General features: G+C 46.8%; 1 protein-coding gene across 1 annotated transcript in view; it reads left to right on the top strand.

Moving 5' to 3' along the window:
- TMPRSS13 (transmembrane serine protease 13) overlaps positions 1-21,379 on the top strand; it is a 67,107-nt gene that overhangs the window by 2,093 nt on the left and 43,635 nt on the right. The gene's annotated exons all lie outside the window — the stretch shown is intronic.

Below are 21,379 nucleotides of genomic sequence, written 5' to 3'. Positions count from 1 at the left end.
GTCTTTCACTGTCTGAATACAGCAGTATGGCTGAACATCAAAATGTGACTATCACCAGTAGGAAATACCAGCAGTGTGAAAGTATATAATGCCGCACCCGAAAGGTGATAGGCTAGACAAATAAGTAAATTAAAACACCTGTTATCCTAAAAAGACTGAAGCAAGGATTACAGAAACTAAGCACCCAGAGAAAAGGAGCATCTCCTTTGGCTCCATGAACAGAGAAGCTGACCACAAAGCACGGAGTCAAGGGTTCAAACCCAGACGCATGACCTAGACTTTGTAATTGTCATTAATGACCAGACTCGGACTGACCTATGGGAGGACAGGTGTATCTCCTGGTGGGCCCCAATGCAGTAGTAAGCCACCCATACACCTACCAGAGCACTCATTGGTACAGTACATTTAATGCAATATGTACATACAAAAGCAGCATATCTTCAATCATTTCCCAAACTGACCAACCAAGTCAAATTTGTTAATAATAGTCAAAAAATATTTCACGTGACTGACCTCCGGAATCAGTGTCACTGGTGGGCCATTGGGAGCCCAGTTCGGTGAAAAGGGGCTAAGCATTCTGCCTGCGGAGCTGCACGCTACTAAACTGCGTTTTGGGCCATCAATCTGACCCAAGAACCTTTCTGATCTGCAGGATAAAATACAAAATGAAGTTTGAGCTCCAAAGTGTTGTCTTGCAATGTTTTTTAACTGTGCTTTATTTGCAGGTGGTTTATTTATGCAGCCATATGTCACTTTGAAGTCTTTATTGCTACATACAAACTAATTTTTTGTTGTGTTTGGGAGTTTTTGTTCTCGGATTGCAGCATGTTCAGGGAATGCAGATATTTTTTGGTCTTTTTTTACCTATAGGACTTAAATAATGTCAGAAAAAAATGCAGCACAAAACTCTTGATGTTTTTTTAAGCGGTAAGTAACGCTAGGGATGGGATCTGAAATTGAATCTGACCAATGATAATGTGTACATAGAGTTTGCATGTTCTTCTTAAGGATAAAGGGGACATATCACCTGGTCAAAAGTACCAAGTTCTTCCTCGTACTTTATTTCCACTGTTTCCCAGAGTGTGCAGTGGTTTTTTATTATTTTTAAAGTGCCTTATGATTCCATTCATGTGAATCTTTTTATTTATATCTCATTTTTATGCCCTGCAAGGGAGGTGCTTGAAGAGTAATCATGCAGAGCTGCATAAAGACCTGCCCCAGAGGATCCAGTGAGCACCATCTCCTTATGAAAGACCATCAAAGATGGCAGTAAATAAAAAGGTTCATGTCTCTGGAACCGTATGGCGCATTTAAAAAAAATAAAAATAGAGTAATTAGGGGAACATCAAAGGGAAATAAATTAATAATTAAATAAATAATGCTTCAAAAATTAATAATTATGCCATCTCATACAAAACAATGAAAGTATCATATTTTTAGAATGACTTTATTAATGGTAACTATCATGGCAATTAGACCTTCCCAACAAGTGCCCTCATATTGTGAGGGAAGTGGAGACTGAGAGAGTCTCAATTTTCTAGGCAGCTGTCCCTCACTATAGAGCCTTGGGCTGATATATTTGTATAGTGAATGTGGTTACTTTGTGCAGGGGCATTGTATATGTTTCCATGCTGGTTGACAATAATCCCCCAACCTGTAACACAATATTACCCACTATACGCCCCGTTCCTTTGTTCTGTAAATCTAATGTTTGCTTTTTATAAAGAATCATCTTCCTGTGTCCTTGATATTACAGGGTGCAGGTTACACATCGGTAAGATGACAGAGACACCTAACCAGAAAGATTTATTCCATCAGTGCAGACACAAGAACGATGAGAAATACAATCAAGATTTTATGCTAATTGTATTTTTAAAAATATTTGATAACATGTTTGTAATTTTCATATCACTACTATGTATATATTGCAAAAAAGTCTGTATATGGAGCTTTTATTAGTCATTGTACAGGAGGAGGAGGTGAGCTGTGACATCACCTATTGTGAATGTTGGATCCTGATATTTACTGTATATAGAGGTGTTATCAGTCATTGTACAGGAGGAGGTGAGCTGTGACATCACCTATTGTGAATTTTGGATCCTGTTATCTACTGTATATAGGAGGTGTTATCAGTCATTGTACAGGAGGAGGTGAGCTGTGACATCACCTATTGTGCATTTTGGATCCTGTTATCTACTCTATATAGAGGTGTTATCAGTCATTGTACAGGAGGAGGTGAGCTGTGACATCACCTATTGTGAATGGTGGATCCTGTGTTATCTACTATATATAGAGATGAAAACAAAATGAAGCATCATGTGAAAATATGTAAGAAAAAACTACTGTGAAAAATAATGGACAAAAGATGGTTTTACACCACATATTAGAAATCATATACCAGAAAGAGGTGTGAATAAACCAAAGTACAAACCAAAATATCTTAAAAAAATATATTTTTATTGAAAATCAATTAAAAGTAGTACCATAAACACAAATAGTAAAAACATATCAAAGTTAGCCACAATATGGCGCTAACAGTAATACCCAAAAAGGTTACTTACAATAAAGTAAATATATAATGCAACCCACACATAGAATGTGACACAACCAGTAATAAGAGGTAATAGTGCAAAATGAGGAAACAAATAAGTCAGGTAGGTAAGTCTCAAAATGAAAGTGGGAAAGTGCAAGAGGTATGTATGGAGTAAATTAAACTATTTACCAGTGAAATGCTGTGGTGCCAGAGGTCCCTATGTACATTTCGGCATAAGAGCCTTCTTCCGAAAAGTAGGAGAGAAAACAAGAGGATCTGCTACCCTAGATCTAATCCTTATAAACAGGGAGGAAATGGTTGAGGAGGTAAGAATGGCTGGGACCCTAGGAGGTAGCGGCCATGCTATTTAAGAATTTTGGATAACTAGAGGAGGAAGACCTGTGAAGACTCAGACGTCAAGGTTAGATTTCAGAAATGCAGATTTTAAGGGATTCAGAAAGAGAATTCGAGGGATCCAATGGCTGGATATCCTTAAGGACAAAAATGTCCAGGAAGGATGGGAAATCTTGAGAAATGAGATTCTCAAAGCACAATCATTAACAATTCAAAAAAGAGGATGGATGAACACAGAACATAAACATGTGCTACAAAGGAAGAAAGAAACGTTTATCAAAAGGAAAGAGGGAGGCATATCTAAAGAAGAATATAATGCTGTCTGCAGAACCTGCAGGGCACGAATCAGATTACTAAAGCTGACAATGAATTAAGGCTTGCAAGAGACGTCAATAAAAAAAAGGATTTTGGTGATATGTCAAAAGTAAAAGAAAAGTCAAAGTTGTTGAGAAGGCTGAACATTTAAATTCCTTTTCTGCATCTGTTTTCTCTCAGAAAGGAAATGTAACATCAACTGTTCTTCACTGTCCTATTAAAGGAATAGAAGAATCCAGGATATATATAAACAGAAAGATAGTGAGGAAACACTTAGCTAACATAAATGAATTCAAGTCTCCAGGTCCAGATTAAATAATCTTTGAAAATTCTTGGAGAACAGGAGAAGACCCAGAAGACTGGAGAAGAGCAAATGTTGTCCCTATCTTCAAAAAGGGGAAGAAGGTAGACCCAGGGAACTATAGGCTGGTGAGTCTGACTTCTATACCCGGGAAGATCTTTGAACAAATTATTAAACAACATGTATGTAAGTACCTGGATAAGAATGAAGTGATTATACAGAGTCAGCATGGGTTTGTAACTAATAAGTCATGTCTGACTAAATTAATTTATTTCTATGACAGAATCACTGATTGGGTGGATCAGGGTATGCTGTAGATATAGCATATCTTGACTTCAGCAAAGCATTTGACAAAGTAACTCACACCATCCTTATTGAAAAAATGACTAAGTATGGAATGGACAAGGCAACTGTTAGGTGGATTCATAACTGGCTTAGTGATCGGATTCAAAGAGTGGTCGTAAATGGCTGCACATCCAGTTGGAAGAATGTTTCAAGTGGGCTACCACAAGGCTCTGTCTTGGACCCTGTATTTTTCAACATCTTTATCAATGATTTAGATGAAGGAATTGTGAGTAGACTGACTAAATTTGCTGATGACAAAAAGCTAGGAGGGATAGCTAATACTAGAGAAGACAGAGAGGATTCAAAAATATATAAATAAACTGGGGCAGTGGGCAGCAACTAACATAATGGTTTTTAACAGGGAAAATGCAAAGTACAACATCTGGGCAATGAAAATTAAAAAGCATATACAGAATGGGAGGAATAGGGCTAAGCAACAGCGCATGTGAAAAAGACTTGGGTATACTAATAGATCATAAACAGAACATGAGTCAACAATGTGATGCAGCAGCAAAAAAGGCAAATGCAATTCTGGGATGTATTAACTGCATACAGCCTAGATCACGTGAAGTCATTATTTCCCTCTACTCCTCTTTGGTCAGAGCTCATCTGGAATGCTGTGTCCAGTTTTGGGCACCACATTTTAAAAAGACATCAACAAATAAACTGGAACAAGTTCAGGGAAGAGCGACCAGAATGGTGTTCAGTCTGCAAACCCTGTCTTATGAGGAACGGTTACAGGATTTGGGAATGTTTAGCTTGCAAACAAGAAGACTGAGTGGAGACTTAATAGGGCTGTCACATTGTAGAAGGATCATCTTTATTCTCATTTGCACAAGGAAAGACTAGAAGCAATGGGATGAAACGGAATGGGAGGAGACACAGATTAGATATTAGAAAAAACTTTTTGACAGTGAGGGTGATCAATGAGTGGAACAGGATGCCACGAGAAGTGGTGAGTTCTCCTTAAATGGAAGTCTTCAAACAGAGGCTGACAGACATCTGTCCGGGATGATTTAGTGAATCCCGCTTTCAGCAAGGGGTTGGACCAGATGACCCAGGAGGTCCCTTCCAACTCTACCATTCCATGGTTCTAAGAACTGTATTTACTTATATTTTCTGTGTAGGAACTAACTAATTAAATAATTGTATGAATAAAGATGTATTATTTTAAAAATATTGCTGGGTGATTCACCTCTTTTTTTGGTTCTAGTTCAAATTTGTTATATTGAATATCATATGCTGCCCTTTGTTGGGTTATGTATGTAGAGGCGCTATCAGTCATTGTAAAGGAGGGGGAGGAGGTGAGCTGTGACATCACCTACTGTGAAAGGTGGATCCTGTGTTATCTACTGTATAGAGAGTGTTATCGGTCATTGTACAGGAGGAGGAGGTGAGCTGTGACATCATCTATTGTCTTGTGTACAGAGCATCTAGTGTGAAAATGACAAAAATTGTCATTGTTTTACATAGTTTGTGTTATGGAAATTTGAATAAAAACATTCTGATTTAAACAACAGATCATTTTCTGATGAGATATTCCCTTTATTTCCATGGGAGATACGGATAAGTTACTGCCAGACTTCATTACCCAGCATTGGGTTATACTGTATCCCAGAACCACGGCGATCTGCCAAATCCAGGATAACCGGATCCTTTACTCTTCCAAGGTCGACTGGACTTGACCTCATTCATATTGGGTCATTATCCGAACCTGCAGATTTCACTTTTGTTTTGGATTTTACACTGTTACCAGTCACAGGTGACGGCCTGCGGTGCTTCTGGAGAACATCCAAAGTGACAAATCTGTGGCTCAATAACAATGGAGACTTTGTTGCATTCACCTGGAGTTTGCGGAAATAAAACCTCAATTCATTTATAGAAGAATAGACGGTGTTACTGTTACTGCTATCTGTGTAGAGGTTATTATCGCAAGTTTATTTGCTGTTTAATGCAAGGAACAGGAGGAAGGGCGACAAATTCTCTGGGACAAGCAGCAAAACTAATTGTTTTTTTTACTTAAAGGGTTTGTCCCCTTTAGGAAAGTACTAAACCAAAGTACCAAACCAAAAGGCACAACCTCGTTCGGTCAAGCGACCCTGTGTTCTCTATAAGGAAGTCGCCACCTGGTACATCGGCCTGTGGCTGGGGCAATGCGATCAGCAGTTCGAAATCAGACATGTTCCATCGAAATCTCTTGCAACAATCAGTTGGCCGGTGCCCCCATACTCATTACAAAGTCAGCCAAACCGAGGTAGGTTCAGCCGAGTTTAGTCTAATGTGTATGGGGCCTTTACTCACCTTCCCCAGGACCAACGCTGAGTTTCCGCTGCTGCTCCTGGCATCTCATATCGGCTCCAGCCATGACATTGCGTCAACAGAGTGAATGACAGCCAATCGCTGAGCTCAGCGGCTCTGCCGATGTAGACAAAATGCCTGTATCAGACCAGCTGATTGGCTGCCACACTGTCGACATAACTTGTAGCCAATATCAAATACCAGGAGCAGTGGTGGAGACTCAGGGTTGGACCTAGGGAAGGGGAGTAACAAATTGAGCCTGGGCATTGGGTGGTTTTAACAGAATTACCTGCAATAAGGACAGAGATATTGCATAAATAGGTCTTTTGCGCCAATCCTGCTGCACCATCGCTGGTCTGAAATGTGCCAGGACTTTTCCCAGAGATCTGACTGTTGCTTTTAAGTTTAGTTTGAAGGGAAACTGTCATCTAATTTATGCTGCATAAAGCTGCAAGGTCTATTTTCTATTAAATGCTCAGAGGACAAGTTAGAAGATCTGGAGACAAGACTAGCCACTGGACAACTCTTCCCAGCACTGTTCTAGGTGACTGACGGTTCTCTCAATATGTACCTACAAGGGAAAAACCAAACCGGTCAATCACCATGAGCAGCGCTGGGAAGAGCAGGCTGGTGACGGTGCCCAGCAAGTCTTGTCTCCGATCTTCTGGAGCACCCCGCAGGGCCTTAGGTTACTCGGTACCGGGCCCGTTGACTTCAATGGGGGATGTCACGGTGGCAGTGACCCGGTCCGTGGCCCTGGGCGTCCAGTAATAAAATAGAGGAAAGTTGTGTGATGTTTAAGTGTGACGCCACCCGTTGTGTTTGGCAATGAGTGGCCGACGCTGCAGTTTTTGGTCCTCTGGGGCTGATGGTGACGCAGCAAAGAATGGTTCACCTCCCCACGGGTGGAGCGGGGGCCCCAGGGCAAAGATATTTGATTAATTGTTCAGATGGCGGTGAACGTTGGGGTGCAGAGACATAATAGAAGGACACAAAGAGGTGCAGTTTTCTATACCTTTTACTTGCAAGTGGTTGCAATCCGGGGTACCACATACTGGTGATGGATTGAGTCCGGCTCGCCTGGAGGCATTCAGGGGATCCATCCTGCCAGGTGGGGTTTGGGACCTTCTGTCATGATCCATGCTGGATCATGACAGATAAAAGCAATAGAAACCTTTTTTTTTCCCTTAAGCTGTGTGCTTAAAGTTAGTTTTTGCCCCCGGTGGCCATTAGGGTCATTGCACTGTGTGGTTTCAGTTCTAATTTGCCCCTGGTGGCCATTAGGGTCATTGCACTCTGGTTACTTTAGTGCACGTGATTATGAAGCAGGTGTGATTGCTGGCTCTTACCTATAAAAGAGTGTCAGGTGGTTGCAATCACTGTTGGTGATATTGCTCATTTCCAACCAAGCCTGGTGAAGGAAGGAACTACAGAGAGGAGTTCCTTGCAGCTCATAGGAGCTTTGGTGTCATAGCTTCAGGTGGAAGCTGAATTCAGGTGTCGAGCTTCAGGGGTGAAGCTGAACTTTGGTGTCTTACTCTGTTGCTGGGAGCAATAGCAAAAGAGCAAAGCTAAGTGGTGTTTTCCTGTTTATCTTTTTCCCTGGTGTGTATTAGTACAGCGGTGGGGCCAGTGCCTGCACCACCCAGCTCCCTAGCAAGGGATAGGTGTAGGGTGTGCTAGGGTGACAGGTTCTGGCTCGGCGACAGGTGAGGAGCCCGTATAGGGAACGTTAGGAGTGTGAGGGACACTGACTCAGGGGAGTGCAGAAGGTCTCCACATCCCCGTTCCCTATCGCAGGGCCCACCGTTGTAACTGTTTCCCCTTCCCTTGTGTCTTGTTGTTTTAGTTACCGGCCTGCGGGTCATGTCACACAGGACAGTTACACGTGCCGTGTCTTGTTGTTTTAGTTACCGACCTGCGGGTCGTGTCACACAGGATGGGTCCACGTGACATTATCACCAATCATACATTTTTGTTCTGCTGAGCCATGGACCCAATGCTGACCTTTGCCCAAATGTTGCAAATCTTTACAGATGAGATTAGGGGGCTGCGTGGTGAGTTGGTGCAGCAAATGCAGCTGTTGGTGGGCTTTGGGGGCTTGGTTCAGAGACAGGCTCAGCCAGAACCCAAGATATCCCTCCCTGACAGGTTTTCTGGAGGGAGAAATCAATTATTGGTATTTCAGCAAGCCTGTAAACTATACTTCAGGCTGTGCTCTCGTTCATCAGGGAGTGAAGAGCAACGGGTGGGAATCATTATGTCCCTTCTTAAGGGTGATCCCCAATCCTGGGCCTTCTCCCTACCGGACGACTCACCATCGTTAGAGTCCGTGGACGAGTTTTTTGCGGCTTTGGCGCTAGTGTATGGGGATCCTGATGGCGTCACACTGGCGGAATCCCGACTCCGTAGGTGTAAACAGGGAGCCCGGGTTGCTGAGGAGTACTGCTCAGAGTTTAGGAGATGGGCCACTGACACTCAGTGGAATGACCCGGAACTTAGGAGTCAATTTGTGCAGGGTCTGTCTCCAAAGTTGCAGGATACTCTGGTGCAGTACGCCGCCCCCAGGTCGCTGGAGGCCGCCATGTCCCTTGCCATCTGGGTGGATAGATGCCTTAGGGAGAGACATACACAAAATGTGCCCCCTGTAGTCCTCGCTAGGGAGGAGGATCCACCAGTGCGGATGGAGGAACCCAAGCAGCCCGGTGTTGTTGGTACAAAAAAGGGGTTGTCTGCGGTTCGCCGTGGTGGGGGGTATGCTTTTCCTTTGGGAAGCCGGGCCATTTCATGAGAGCCTGCCCAGTGCGTGCCAAGTCTCCAGATGAACCTATGCAAGTAGGAGTACCTAGTTTGTGTTCAGGCCTGCCTACGGTTCAGGGAGTGGTGGAGGCATGTTTTTACTGTGGGCAGACTGGTCATGTCCTTACGGCTTGCCCAATGCGCGCCAAATTATCTGTGTCATCTCAGAAGCCGCATTCCCCTGGTCGTTTGGAGGGAGACGACCAGGGAATGTATATTTCCTTCATTTTGCCCTCCCAAGGTACTATGTCAGCAGAAGTGTTGGCTGGCGGAGTACCGGAGGCGATTGATTGGCGGGTGAGGGAAGTAGTCAGCTAGGGGCAGTCGTGTGAGAGCTGCTGCCTAGGGACTACTGTCTCTGCCGTCTGTCTTCAACCGACCCCTTTCTCTCCAGTGAGAGCAGCAGATCCGCTGCAGGAGAGTAGTGGCAAGTCTCAACCCTCGACATTAGCCAACCCTGGGAGGCGCAGACCTCGTGGTGGAAGGGGTTGGAGGGTGGTGTACCCCGTGGTGAATTGCGGGGGTGTGAGTGTGGTGACACAGGGGGACGCCTCTGTTGTCAATGCCAGAAAGAGTTCACCGAATTGTGACAAACGAATGTGTGGCAATAAACGTTCAGGTCCGGACCTGTGTGTGAATGAGCATGTATGGGTGGCCACCAAAAAACATCCAGTGGAAGTGTGTTGCGGAGTCTTACCAGCTCGAGTTACCCCCAAACATACACATACACAACTCGTTCCCCAGGTCGGCGCTTCGGAGATGTGTGGTGCCTCCAGAACACACATTGCCAATACTAGCGGTGCTCGTTTGTCATCAACCTGACATGCAGGTAGTTGCAGGGGTGAACTCTGGATCTGGGTGTCCCCTCTGTAGGTGGTTCCCTGATGAGGAGCGGTCTTGAGGGCCCAGAGGCCCCTCATTAAGGGAGGGTACTGTCATGATCCATGCTGGATCATGACAGATAAAAGCACTAGTAACCTTTTCTTTTCCCTTAAGCTGTGTGCTGAAGTTAGTTTTTGCCCCCTGTGGCCATTAGGTTCATTGCACTGTGTGGTTTCAGTTCTAGTTTTGCCCCCGGTGGCCGTTAGGGTCACTGCACTCTAGTTACTTTAGTTTAGTGCACATGATTATGAAGCAGGTGCGATTGCTGGCTCTTACCTATAAAAGAGTGTCAGGTGGTTGCAATCACTGTTGGTGATATTGCTCATTTCCAACCAAGCCTGGTGAAGGAAGGAACTACAGAGAGGAGTTCCTTGCAGCTCATGGGAGCTTTGGTGTCATAGCTTCAGGTGGAAGCTGAATTCAGCTGTCGAGCTTCAGGGGTGGAGCTGAACTTTGGTGTCTTACTCTGTTTCTGGGAGCAATAGCAGCAGAGCAAAGCTAAGTGATGTTTTCCTGTTTGTCTTTTTCCCTGGTGTGTATTAGTACAGCGGTGGGGCCAGTGCCTGCACCACCCAGCTCCCTAGCAAGGGATAGGTGTAGGGTGTGCTAGGGTGACAGGTTCCGGCTCAGCAACAGGTGAGGAGCCTGTATAGGGAACGTTAGGAGTGTGAGGGACACTGAGTCAGGGGAGTGCAGAAGGTCTCCACGTCCCCGTTCCCTATCGCAGGGCCCACCGTTGTAACTGTTTCTCCTTCCCTTGTGTCTTGTTGTTTTAGTTACCGGCCTGCGGGTCATGTCACACAGGACGGGTCCACGTGACACCTTCCTTCTGTGCTTTGTTTTCGGGTCCCTGCTGCTTGTAACTAAGCTGCGACCCTCTCCTTCGTGATGGTTTCTAACCTGTATGGCTGACAGCGTGAGCCTATATCTCAGGTTCTGTCCTTTTCACTGTCAGCCCCGGGCTCTTGATCTGCTGCCGTGCCTTCAGGTGTTCAATGTCGCCAAGGAACCTGCAGTCCCCTGTACTCCAGATTCGGCTGTCAGGGTGTACAGCTCCTGCCTCAGCCAAGGACTTTGGCATCCTTTTCTTAATTCAGCGCTTCGCTCTGGGGTCAGCTATATGCAATTTTAGTTCCCCCAGAGCCTCTTGTCTCTGCTCCTGTCCTTTTCCCTCTTCACAGATCGACTCTCCCTCACCAACTGACTGGATCTTCCAGAAAGATCCTTTACCTCAAGCTTAACTGTCTTGTCATCTGCTCAACTGCTCTCGTTTCCATGACAACTCCCCTGTTTTCTCTCACAGCTGACTGCTTGCTGACTCACTAACCCCCTCTGCTGGCCAGAATTTATAAGGCAACTCCCCTTTCTGACCTGCAGCAGGAATTGTCATTTAATCTATGTTCACAAGAAAAGGAAGAAAGGTCCAGCTCCAGAAATTTAAAATCCAGGATTTTTATTGTATCATGTTTAAAATACATTCATGGCTGCTTGTGATCAAGTAACGGTAACAAAGTTCACCGCATGGGGATACTCTCCAGGTCTCTGTACGCGTTTCGAGCACAAATGCTCTTAGTATTTAATCTATGTTACCTGGCATGGGGCTCCCCTCCTGCCTCCAGGCATGACTTTACCCCTTAGAGGGAGGCAATGTCACTGTGACAACCGAACTCTGGGGTGTCACATTCCCCCCCAGTGAAGTTCAGTACTCCCGTACTGAGGAAACATAACAAGAATTGTTAACAACAACAATTAATGACAATCTACAAAGTCTTAAAAAATGTAAAAATTATCAAAACCAGAAAAGAAAAAAGAAACAATAACACAGTTACTGCAGCGACCAGTCCTTACGCTGCCGTCCAGGAATTGTCTTTGTCCTTGTACCTGGAGTTTGGTTGGTGGGAACCGCCATAGCACACTTTGTGTGTCATCCCTGGGCGTGGCTACAGGGCACTCTGTAGATGGGCCTGTTTTTTCGGCCACGCCAGCGGCTTAGTTTCACGGCCAAATTGGGGTAACTATTTACAAATTAAGTTCTGACCACACATAGTCCTGTGGCCCAATTGTCCTTAACTGGTTATTACGAATACTTAAAAAGTTCATTTAGTAAGTCTCTGTATGCTCTCATGCTTAACGGTTACAACTATACATTCTTATTAATTTATTTACATTATGCATTCTCTATAACGGACAGGGATCTGACCTCTGGTACAACGAGTGGATCTACGCAGTATAGGTATCTCTGATGCCTTGACCTGTTCTCTGATGTCTACTGTTGGTGCACTAGTCACTACGCTATAAGTAGACTTGTGTAATATAGGTATTATGGACTGCCTTCTCTTGACTCCTAGACTCACCATGAGATTGACAGATTCGCTGCTAGCAGGGGACAGATTTCCGCATTCCACTGCAGATGTGGCATCTGTTACTGGAGCCATTTCATTAAGAGTCTCTGCTTCACCCGGTGCAGTAGGATGGTGAAAGGTTAGGACTGGTACTACGATAGCCTGATTCATTTGTGTCCATATCCGAGGAAATTCTCCAAGGATAGTATGGATCTTCTCTTCCACCTCTACTGTGGGCCGTGGAGTGTCTTGGACTTCCTCTTTGTCTTTCAATTGATCAGGGCACTCCTTTAGATGATCTCTTGAGACTGCCTCTGAGGTTTCTCCTCCATCCTTGCTGATGAGGCATACCTTGGTGTTATTAAAGTCTGAAGGTATAACGGTGTATGGCTCTGCCTCCCACTGGTCATCTAGTTTGTGAACTCGTCTCTTTCTTTTGAGTACTTGTTCTCCTGGTGTCAAGGGAACTGCAGGGGTGTGTTGATTGTAATTCCTTTCCTGCCTCTGTCTTGCCTGGGACAAACTTTTCTCCACACATTCTTGCACTTTGCGGTATTGTTGCTGCCGCTCTGTATCCCAGTCTGCATCTGGTGATGTTGTCTCAGGTGTTAAGACTCCCATATCTAAATCAATGAGTAACTTGCCAGGTCTTGCCCTCATCAGGTAGGCCGGAGTCCAATTGGTGGCGTTTACCAGTATATGATTATATAGATCCACCAGATCTGGCAACTTCTCTGGCCACTGGTTTCGTTCTTCCAGAGGTAAGGTCTTCAATAAGTCAATTATAACCTGGTTCATCTTCTCACACATGCCATTTGTCTGTGGATGGTATGGCGTAATCCTGATTTTCTTTCAACCGTACATGTTACAGAACTCCTGGAACACTTCTGCCTCAAAGGCTGGACCTTGGTCGGTGAGCACTTGTTCAGGGTATCCGTGCGGTCGACAAAAGTGCTGCTGAAATGCCTTGGCTGCTGTCTTCGCTGTTTGGTCTTTAACAGGCACGACTACCAAGAACCTTGAGTAATGGTCCACGATGGTAAAAGCATAGGTGTAGCCATTCCTACTTGGAGTTAACTTCACGTAATCCAAGGCTACCAGTTCAAGCGGATGTTTTGTGATGATCGGCTGTAATGGGGCTTGCTGGCTGTTACGGTGTTTTCTGCGCAGGTTGCATGGGCTACATTCTCAACACCACTTCTCAATGGCCCTCCTCATGCCAACCCAGTAGAATCTTTCACAAAGTAGGACCTCCAACTTCTTCCACCCGAAGTGTCCTGCTCCATTGTGGTATGCCTCCAAGACCATTGGCGCATCCCTCTTCGGGACTACTACCTGCCAGACCAGTTCGTGCGTGCGCAAGTTGATGGTCCTCCGACACAGTTTACCCTCGTAGATGAACAGCTTGCCTCTCTCCTTCCATAGCTGCTGGGCTTCCTGTGGGTCATCTGGACCAGGATGTGAATCAGCTTGTGCCAGCCACTCCTTTACTAGGCGAACAGCTGGGTCACTATCTTGTATCTCTGCCCACTCATGATGGGGTAATGGATTCAACATTACCTCTCGTATGATAAAGTGCTTATTCCTCACCCCTTGGGAGCGCTGGGCTGCAACTGGACAGTGGAAGGCTGGTAACTCGATTTCTTCGAGTTCTTCTGGATCTTCTCCCCCGTCAGGTGAATTGGGCATCCTGGACAGCGCATCCGCATTAGCGTTCTTATGTCGTGCTCGGTACTTGATGGTAAACTTGTAGTTGGACAGCTGGGCCATCCATCGCTGCTCAAGTGCCCCTAGCTTTGCCATTTCAAGGTGGGTTAGCGGATTATTGTCCGTGTAGATTGTGAACTTTGCTGAAGCCAAGTAGTGCTTGAAGTGCTCTGTTACCGCCCAGACTATGGCGAGGAACTCCAGTTTAAAGGAACTGTAGGAACTGTAGTTGTCGGGGTTCCTCTCAGTTGGACGAATCTTTCTGCTGATGTAGGCAATCACTCTCTCTCTGCCTTTCTGCACTTGTGACAGCACTGCTCCCAATCCCACATTGCTGGCGTCAGTGTAAAGTACAAATTGTTGGTCATAGTCAGGGTAGGCCAGGACCTCATCCCCCGTGAGGGCCAATTTCAACCTGGTGAAGGACTCTTCTATCCTTTTGTTCCACTCAAACGGAAGACTCTTGTTCTTGGCTTTCTTGGATTGGCCCACTAGAAGATCTTGCAGGGGTGCAGCTATTTTGAAGAAACTGCCTTACTTCATGAATAGTGCTGGGTCTTTGCCAGTCCCGTATAGCGGTCAGGGTCGGGTGCCACACCTTCCGCGTTCACCATATGGCCTAGATGCTGCACCTTGGGTTTCAAAAGCTGACATTTGGATGGCTTTACTTTCAAGCCAAAGTTGGACAGGGCTTCGATTACCTCGGCTAGGTGCTTCAAATGGTCTTCGTAGGTTTTGGAGAAGACGATGATGTCATCCAGGTACAGCAGAACGGTTTCAAAGTTTTTATGTCCAAGGCAGCATTCCATTAACCGCTGAAATGTTCCTGGCGCATTGCTGAGCCAGAACGGCATGTAGTTAAACTCGCAGAGGCCCATTGGTGTTGTAAACGCTGTCTTCTCTTTGTCTGCCTCTGCCACAGAAACCTGCCAATACCCACTGGTGAGATCTAAGGTAGAGAAATAGTTAGCGGTTCTCACTGCAGCTAGTGATTCCTCAATTCTAGGTAATGGGTAAGCATCCTTATGTGTAGTGCTGTTAATCCGCCTGTAGTCTACACACATTCTCATAGTACCATCTTTCTTTTAACGAGGACAAATGGAGTTGCCCAGGGGCTACAACTATCTCTGATTACCCCAGCCTCCTTCATCTCCCATAACATACTCTTGGCACATTGATAGTGTGCTGGGGGTACAGGTCGGTACCTCTCTTTAATGGGTGGATGATCTCCGGTGGGGATATGGTGGTGGACCCCTTTTGCCTGCCCAAAGTCTAGAGGATGTTTGCTGAAGACCCATTCAAATTCTCGAGCCACCCGGTAAGCCCCATGCTTTTTGTGCGAAGGGGTGGAGTCAGTGCATACGTGTAGCTGCTGACACCAATCCTCCTGCTGCCCTTCAGAGCCATTCTCTTCCACCTTGTCAGATGGAAGCAAGGGTTCTGTAACAACCCTGCTGGCATCACTACATGGCCTCCCATCCCCCGCACACCAACTTACTTTCTGCTTCAAGCCATGCTGTGAATTCTGTCTGTTGCCAGCTCTGTGCCTCTGCTCTCCATGTTTCCAGACTGTGTGTATAGGGGGGCGGCGCCTGAACTCTCTGGTTCTTATGCAGTCAGGGTGCACCTGTGTAATCTGTCCCTGACCAATCACCTGGAGCCCTTGACTATTTAGTTTCACCACTCCCACTGAAACATTGCCTGTGCAATGCCTAAACTCAGTTAGCTCCTTGCTGCTGAGCCAGACAGGCCCTGTTCTGTATCTTGCCTTCTCTGAAGGCTCTTAGGGTACGTGCACACGCTGCGGATTCCGCTGCGGATTAATCCGCACGGATTTTGCAAAAACCGCAGATAATCCGCAGGTCCAAAGACCTGCGGATTATCTGCGGTTTTGCCTGCGGTTTGGTCCTGCGGATTCACTATCTCCACAATGGTGGAGATAGGAACCCGCAGCGGTTTCCGCAGAAAGAATTGACATGCAATTCTTTCTGCGGATTCAAAACCGCAGCAAATCCGCGTGGATTTTTCCGCAGCGTCGGCACAGCGGTTTTTATTTCCCATTCATTAGAATGGTACTGTACACCGCAGCTAAAGCTGCTGCGGGTCCGCAGCGGCCAAAACCGCTGCGGAAACGCAGCGGAATCCGCAGCGTGTGCACGTACCCATACTGTGTACTCTTGTATCTTGGTACCTTGCCTAGCATTTCTCTGTCCGCCTGCCAGGAGGCAGAATACCCTGGCCCTTGAGTCTTGGTCCTTGTGTCTTTGTCTGTGTCTCTGTCTGAACTCAGTCTTACCTTTGTCTATCAGTCTCCCTTTCTCCTTGTCCGTGGCTCCCTTCCTTGCTGTGTTTTTCCTTGTGTCCTCCCTGTCTGTGCATCTGCACCTTCGCAGGTTTATCTGTGCATCTGCACCTTCGCAGCTTTATCTGTGCATCTGCACCCTCACAGCTCTGTCTGCACGGCTCCTTAGCCGCTTTGCCTGCTCCGCACTCCTGCGGCTCTGCCTGCTCCGCACCTCCCGTGTGAACAGGTCTAACCTGTTCCTTCATATTCCACTCCTTCCTGCCTATACCCATACCTGCAACTCTTGTGCGAACAGGTCCAAACCTGTCCTCTCATACACCACTCCCTCCTGCCTACACCTGCTGTGTGAACAGGTCCAAACCTTTTTTCTCATACACTACTCCCTCCTGCCTACACCTGCTGTGTGAACAGGTCCAAACCTGCTCTCTCATACACCACTCCCTCCTGCCTACACCTGCTGTGTGAACAGGTCCAAACCTGCTCTCTCATACACCACTCCCTCCTGCCTACACCTGCTGTGTGAACAGGTCCAAACCTGCTCTCTCATACACCACTCCCTCCTGCCTACACCTGCTGTGTGAACAGGTCCAAACCTGCTCTCTCATACACCACTCCCTCCTGCCTACACCTGCTGTGTGAACAGGTCCAAACCTGCTCTCTCATACACCACTCCCTCCTGCCTACACCTGCTGTGTGAACAGGTCCAAACCTGCTCTCTCATACATCACTCCCTCCTGCCTACACCTACTGTGTGAACAGGTCCAAACCTGCTCTCTCATACACCACTCCCTCCTGCCTACACCTGCTGTGTGAACAGGTCCCTACCTGCTCCTTCTCATACCACGCCAATCTGTCCTGTGTCTCCAAGCCGTGCCCGCCTGTCCTGTGTCTCCAAGCCGTGCCCGCCTGTCCTGTGTCTCCAAGCCGTGCCCACCTGTCCTGTGTCTCCAAGCCATGCCCGCCTGTCCTGTGTCTCCAAGCCGTGCCTGCCTGTCCTGTGTGCAACTCTTGTGTGAACAGGTCCAAACCTGTCCTCTCATACACCACTCCCTCCTGCCTACACCTGCTGTGTGACCAGGTCCAAACCTGTTTTCTCATACACTACTCCCTCCTGCCTACACCTGCTGTGTGAACAGGTCCAAACCTGCTCTCTCATACACCACTCCCTCCTGCCTACACCTGCTGTGTGAACAGGTCCAAACCTGCTCTCTCATACACCACTCCCTCCTGCCTACACCTGCTGTGTGAACAGGTCCAAACCTGCTCTCTCATACACCACTCCCTCCTGCCTACACCTGCTGTGTGAACAGGCCCAAACCTGCTCTCTCATACATCACTCCCTCCTGCCTACACCTGCTGTGTGAACAGGTCCCTACCTGCTCCTTCTCATACCACGCCAATCTGTCCTGTGTCTCCAAGCCGTGCCCGCCTGTCCTGTGTCTCCAGTGCCCGCCTGTCCTGTGTCTCCAAGCCGTGCCCGCCTGTCCTGTGTCTCCAAGCCGTGCCCGCCTGTCCTGTGTCTCCAAGCCGTGCCCGCCTGTCCTGTGTCTCCAAGCCGTGCCCGCCTGTCCTGTGTCTCCAAGCCGTTCCCGCCTGTCCTGTGTCTCAGCCACGCCTGTCGTGTCTACCTGCCTGCCTGTCTATAGCCTCTGTCAAAGTGACTTGTCCCCGAGTGGGACCAGCAGCCACAGCCAGACACCAACCTGGAGTGGCACCCGACAGCTATCTGCCGCACAAGCCTCACCTCACCATCAGAGGCTCCAGTGAAGACCGAGGTAGCTGTCGTAGTCACGCCCCTTCCAGGGTAGTCTGGTTTGTGGTACAGTGGGGCCACAACCCCCCGGCTCGCGCCATTTAGCCAAGGCGCGAGCGTGACAGGTTCTAGTGCCTCTATTGCATTGTTACTGACAGTGAACAGCTTAGCAAGGGTGGCATACGAGGTAAATGGACCTCTCTCTCCCCACAAATTAAGATGCGTATTGGTACTCTCCCCTTGCGGACATCAACTACCCCTCTGGCTGTCAGGATAGTGGGCCTACTATCAGAGTACATTGGTTCTACCAGAGCTTGGTAATCTTGACCCCTTAGGCCTATTGCTGCCCGTCACCAAATAAACATTTCACTTTTTGAGGTACTGCAATGGGAAAAGGGTCACTTACTCTGACACTGTCGACTACTCCACCAGACAGCTTTACCTGTTGTCTCTGCATCAGGGCTCTGATATCCTTTTGCAGGACCCACTGCTCACTGGAGCTGGCGGTCTCGGCTACCTGTTGTAACAAAACAATAATTTCTCCAAGACAGTTTTCAATTACATTAGTGCCTATAAGTGATCATAGGATGGCATTCATTTTGTCAATATCAACTATAATCAAACCTTGCGATTGCAATTCTACTCGGCCAGTCTTGATGGTCACCTCTTTATATTCCATCTGAGGCAAGGGCTAACCATTGCTGGCAAATATGGCAAGGTCTTTATCTGGGCTGTGAGTAATGTCTGAATCAGCCCAGTACTGCTTAAAAAGAACATATGGCATCGTTGTCACCTGGGAGCCAGTGTCCAGTAAAGCGTTCATCGGAAAGCCGTCAATCACGACGGGCAGGACCGGCCATTCTCCTACGTACTTGTCTCGCCAATTTGGTGGGCCTGGTCACCTTACTCCTGGGGGTTGGCCCTTTGCCCCAGGGGTTGCTTGTTTAAATGACAGAATCTTGCTAGGTGTCCCACCTTGTTGCAGCGGCAACAGATGGGCTGTCCGTCCTCGTCGTAACGATCGCTATCTCTCCCTCTGGTCGGTGGGATTCTCCTCTGCTGTCACCACGGACATAATCTGGACTGGAGGCCAGGTGGATCTTTTTCTTTGGAGCCACTTGTAGGGACTGCACAGTTTTTGTGAGTGCAGCCACACTTTTGGTTAGTTCCTTGACTTGGAGACGTAAGTCTGCAGCAGAGTCATCATCTTTGGCCAGCGTGTCAGTCTCAATAGGGGTCTTTGGAAAGGATGCTGCCTCCTGCTGGTATGTAACTGCTGGATGCTTAGAGGGCTCTGGGGTCAGCTATATGCAATTTTAGTTCCCCCAGAGCCTCTTGTCTCCGCTCCTGTCCTTTTCCCTCTTCACAGATCGACTCTCCCTCACCAACTGACTGGATCTTCCAGAAAGATCCTTTACCTCAGGCTTAACTGTCTTGGATTTCTGCTCAGCTGCTCTCGTTTCCGTGACAGCTCCCCTGTTTTCTCTCACAGCTGACTGCTTGCTGACTCACTAACCCCCTCTGCTGGCCAGAATTTATAAGGCAACTCCCCTTTCTGACCTGCAGCAGGAATTGTCATTTAATCTATGTTACCTGGCATGGGGCCCCCCTCCTGCCTCCAGGCATGACTTTACCCCTTAGAGGGAGGAAATGTCACTGTGACAACCGGACTCTGGGGTGTCACACTTCCAGCTATACTTTCTGGTCTGGTCTTCAGCTATCGTCCCCGACCGACTCTTTAAAGTATTTCCTACCTGAACTGCTGTAATGTTTCAGAGATTAATATGCCTGGTTGCAAAGGATTTTTTCCCTTTTGTTGCGATAGCTGAGGAAGAACCGCAACAGATCACACTACAGACCGAATACTTTTGAGTATTTATTTTAATTGACAATCATTATATTACAGGAGTGCTCCTTTAATTATATGATGTGACATAAGGACCTTTAATGGGTGAAGCCCATTTTTATACAGGAACTGAATGTACAGGTGCGGCATTGTGACCTTAAAAAACCCGGACACCAATGTACTGTATCTGTTGTAAGTGTAAATTGATAAAAGCATTTCAAAGAGATACATTCAAGGATTATTAACTGCATAAATATTTTGCTTCCTTTATTATGATACAATCTGCATTGTTGCACCAAAAACCCAAATGGAAAAGTTCCAAAAATTATGGAGATTAACTGCGTGCAGGTGAGTGGATGCTATAAATGCCCAGTATCGAAAGGGTCCATTAGTTAAAGTAGTTTTCTCAAAATTGCAAGTTTTCCCCAGTCTGTAGGATGGTTGATCACATGCTGAATAGTGGGCTTCCAACCTCCAGATAACAGATCTCTGAAAAGAATGGTCTTGAATGGAGCTGGGTTGCACATGCTCAGCCTTAGCTCCAGTCATTGTCTATGAGACTGCTGGAGAAAGTCAAGTATCGCCCTCCGGTACTTCCTGTAGGCAATGAATGGAGTGGAGGTCCAGTAAATGCTCCTTTTAAGACGGAAGAGATTGTAGTCACGTTCTTGGGATCACTAGGAGTCTTAACCGTTGGACACCCAGTGATCAGGTAAGGGATAACTTACCATTTTGGGAAAACTTTTTAATGAGTTTGACAAAGACAAAGCGGTTGAGCTCTGTGCCTCAACTCTCAAGTGCAACCACCAAGCTGTGTACCATCATTCTGTGCGTAACTACCAAGCTCTGTACCATCATTCTGTGGGTAACTACCAAGCTCTGTACCATCATTCTGTGTATAACTACCAAGCTCTGTGCCATCATTCTGTGTATAACTACCAAGCTCTGTGCCATCATTCTGTGCTTAACCACCAAGCTCTGTACATCATTCTGTGGGTAACTACCAAGCTCTGTGCCATCATTCTGTGTGTAACCACCAAGCTCCATACCATCATTCTGTGCGTGACCACCAAGCTCTGTACCATCATTCTGTGCTTAACCACCAAGCTCTGTACATCATTCTGTGGGTAACTACCAAGCTCTGTACCATCATTCTGTGAATAACTACCAAGCTCTGTGCCATCATTCTGTGCTTAACCACCAAGCTCTGTACATCATTCTGTGCGTAACAACCAAGCACTGTATCATCATTCTGTGCGTAACCACCAAGCTCTGTACCATCATTCTGTGTGTAACCACCAAGCTCCGTACCATCATTCTGTGCGTAACTACCAAGCTCTGTACCATCATTCTGTGCTTAACCACCGAGCTCTGTACCGTCATTCTGTGCGTAACCACCAAGCTCTGTACCAGCATTCTGTGTGTAACCACTGAGCTCTGTACCGTCATTCTGTGCGTTACCACCAAGCTCTGTACCAGCATTCTGTGCGTAACCACCAAGCTCTGTACCATCATTCTGTGCATAATCACCAGTAATAGATTCTCAGTTAACTCATTCTACATACAGTTTAATACAAAGGTTATAGAAGGCAAATGGTG

The sequence above is a fragment of the Dendrobates tinctorius genome, unplaced genomic scaffold (assembly GCF_039654945.1).
Source record: "Dendrobates tinctorius isolate UK_male_01 unplaced genomic scaffold, ASM3965494v1 ptg000086l, whole genome shotgun sequence".
In the NCBI taxonomy this organism is placed as follows: domain Eukaryota; kingdom Metazoa; phylum Chordata; class Amphibia; order Anura; family Dendrobatidae; genus Dendrobates; species Dendrobates tinctorius.
The sequence above is the reverse complement of the archived record's forward strand: the minus strand, read 5'-3'. Positions and strand labels throughout refer to the sequence as shown.